Genomic DNA, 3,718 nt, shown 5'->3' with positions numbered 1-3,718 from the left:
GCTTGCTGTAAAATTCCAGCGAATACTCGAAAAACATCCCAATATGGGGATATGTTACGTATGTGTTGAATTTAATCGAGCCCTTACAAATAAATGTTCGCTCAGTTGATAAACGAGCTATCGGCCTTCGGCTAAGTTAGTCTATTGTGTATGTGCATAAGGGTTGTTAATGTTGTGAAGCAAGTTTAATATCGATAAATTGCGTATTATGAAATATTCCGTTTAGCTAAATGTGTGATATTCTTTGTTTATGCTGGAATTCCTTGCTCAAACTTACTAAGCATAAATTGCTTACTCGTTACATTGCTCCTCTGTTTTATAGATTTTTGGTTCTCCAGCTATCGGCCTCGGGATCTTGAAGTCGAAGTCGCCCACACTATCAAAGGCTCTTTTGGGTACTATTTTGGTTGAATTTTGTTATGGCATGTATAGGACTACCCATTGTTGTCTTTCGAGTACTTTATGAAATGTATAAGTGTACAGCCATGCGAAAATGGCTTGTAGAAGTGGAGTATGGCATTAGACCATTCGTATTTATGAATGTATAGATGGTTTCATGATGTAACTATAGTTGGAATGGAAGTGTTGAGCAAATGATCAGCCACTAGAATGGCTAAGTATGATCATATGTGGGCTTATGTATGACAAGGCCCTAGTTGGTCCATGAAACCCCAAATTAGGTAAGGTTCACTTTGAAAACAGAAGCTGATAGCAGCAGTGGTGTGGATTGGAAAAATCACAAGAATTCGTAGGAGTGGAATTAAATAGTGAATAAATTATGTAATCGAACCTTGATGAATCTACTTTCATATGGAAGTAACGAAACAATCATAGGAACAGTACAGTAAGAGATATTCGGGTTCTTGTGGAACAGGGCCAGAACAGTTTCTGGATTCCCTGTTCCGACTTTGGAAATTCACTATAAATTGACCAGAGATAATTAGGGGTCATACCATATATGTATGGATTCCTCTCTGAGTCTAGTTTCCATAGAAACAAACGGCATCAGTATTGAAGCTCTGTGCAGAGAGATATCCCAGTCGTAATGGGAAAAGGTCAGTGTAGTCGACCCCTGTAACATGGGAGACTTTGACTAATAAACTGTACTAATTGGCCCGACCAAAAATTCTAGAAAAAAATACATAGGTGGGGACATGAGTCTAGTTTCAGGGAAAAATCACAAAACTGATTTTCGAGTTGTGAAACTCAAGATATGATTTTTGAAGCGACTAGTACTCAGACTGGGCAGTGTCTGGAAAAATTTTCAAAGTTTGTTAACATCTCGTGTCCGACTCCGGTGTCGGTCTCGGGTTCGGGGTGTTACACCTATTCAATAACGGTGGCACTTGGGCCTTAGCCCATGGTAGCCTCAGTTGGACCTAAGCCCATGTCACAATTAGAATCAATTTCTGCAATGCACAAATACCAATACAACCCTGCACTTCGTATCCCATCCAACCTACACTCCTGTGGGGATTTAATTGACCCACCCATCCCTAAACTCCTGATGTGGCCCGGTTGCGGTACTACCTTTATTGCAGCAAGCTGCTAATCAAATATTAGGCTTAATAGCCATCGATGGATCCACGATCGTCAAGAAACCATGCAATCCTCATATACTTCCTCTGTTCCATAATTCCCAACCCATGCAATATGTCGTGTATGTCATGCTCAATCATCACACGCGTATGTAGAATGGCCATACTCTGTAACAGTCTTTTAGACATATATTAAGAGCATATCAGTCATACAACCACAGTCAAATCAATTAAAACGTAGTCATACATTCATAGTCAAATAAGTCAAATTCGAAGTCTAAGTCGGTCATTTACCCTCAAAGGTAAAACGTCCATTTTACCCTACAGTGGTATGTCAGTCATTTTACACTACAAGGGTATTTAGGTAATTTTACACTACAAGGGTATTTCGATAATTTTTACAAATTGGGGGTATTTCGGTAATTTTACAAATCGAGGGTATTTCGATAATTTTACACTATAAGAGTATTTTAGTAATTTTACACTATAAAGGTATTTTGGTAATTTTACAAATAGAGGGTATTTCAGTAATTTTACAAATCGAAGGTATTTCGATAATTTTACAAATTGGGGGTATTTTGGTAATTTCTCTTTATTATGGGTTTATTACTTACCTTGGCCCGTTAACAAGTCCTCGTTGGCTAAAGTGAACAGATACTATGCACCAAGTAGGATCCCAGAGAAGAGGAGGTGAGTCATTAAGACCGCTTAAGTACCAAACTCTCCCTAGATCCAGTCCTAGACATGCATATACCCATTGCCACACCTTAACCTTATGAATCGTCCACGGTTGCAATTAATTAATTATTTAAGTTTTATGCCTAATTGAGTAGTCACCAAAAACTAGGTCCGCAACCTCTTACGAAACACTAATAGATCCACACTTATTCATTTGGCCCATTTCAGCCCAATCTCATTCATATGGCCCATCGGCCCTAATCATATTTATATGGCCCATCAGGCCCAATCATATTCATATGGCTCATCTACCCAATCACATTAATAGTCATGCAATCATATGCTTTTCCATCACATATTATCAAATTACCAATTTTGCCTACTATGAGCCCTACAACCCCAGCACACGAGAACGCTCGTGGCAGCTTTTACAGTCTATCACCCATGACTTGTGGGCTTGGCTCACCCCACGTGCATTCGTATGCCTGTGAGGCACCCAATGCCGAGGTTTCAGTTTTTCGTCTTTTGCCGACTTCTAACAAAGAAGGGCGGGAATACACACCTATTTACGAGAACACGCTGAAGTTCATGATCACAAACCTTGGCACATCTTGCATTAAGTATTAATCACTTTCCCTCTCCCCAGCCCATCTGGTTCGCTCTATTGAGAGCCAGCTTCTCACCAATTCCTATGTTAGCTTCCCGATGTGGGATTACTTTCAACCATTAAGAAAATTCCTTATTTTCTTATGACCACTTCAACAATAGAGTTCCAGTCCAACTCCACCTCCTACAAAGCTCAAACAGCAAAATAAATACTCCCTTGCACATCCCAAGACTTGAACTTTAGACCTCACAGTTACACAACACGCCACCTTGCCACTCCACCACAAGCTCTTTCTGTGTCATATTTTATCCTCAATTAATTATAAGGTCTATAGGCCAAAGTTCAGGTTCCTTTAAAAGAAAAACCAAAATAAATTGCAAGAGACAAAACTTGAACCTAGGCTCCCTTGCAACCTTAATTACGCAACAACCACTAGATCACAAGCTTCCTTGTGTTATTTATTTACCGCAATAATTTAAAAGGCCTTCATCCAAGTACCCAGGGTTTTATTCACTTATTACCAAAATTTTTGCTAAACCCTAGGTTTGAACCCAAGATTTCTCCAACACTTCTCATGGCCATTAACCACCAAAGCAGGCATTTAATTGTGTCATTTCCTTGTACAATTAAATGCTTATATACAACCTCCTTACAGACCCAAACTCAAGGCCCAATACTTCTAGGCCCAAATTCGGGGCGTTATAATTCTACCACCTTAAAGAAATTTCGTCCTCGAAATTTCCAACTATCTAAACAAGCACTTAGCTCAATCTATGCCACTACGCTCCCGTTGCGCACTCTAGGTTGAAACTACACTAATACACTTTTAACTTAATCTCAAAACCTCTTACACCCAGCCATACATCTAACCACAGAAGCAAACAAATATTTGCCA

Source organism: Gossypium hirsutum, chromosome A06 (genome assembly GCF_007990345.1).
Source record: "Gossypium hirsutum isolate 1008001.06 chromosome A06, Gossypium_hirsutum_v2.1, whole genome shotgun sequence".
Taxonomy (NCBI): domain Eukaryota; kingdom Viridiplantae; phylum Streptophyta; class Magnoliopsida; order Malvales; family Malvaceae; genus Gossypium; species Gossypium hirsutum.
This window is presented reverse-complemented; position numbering follows the sequence as displayed.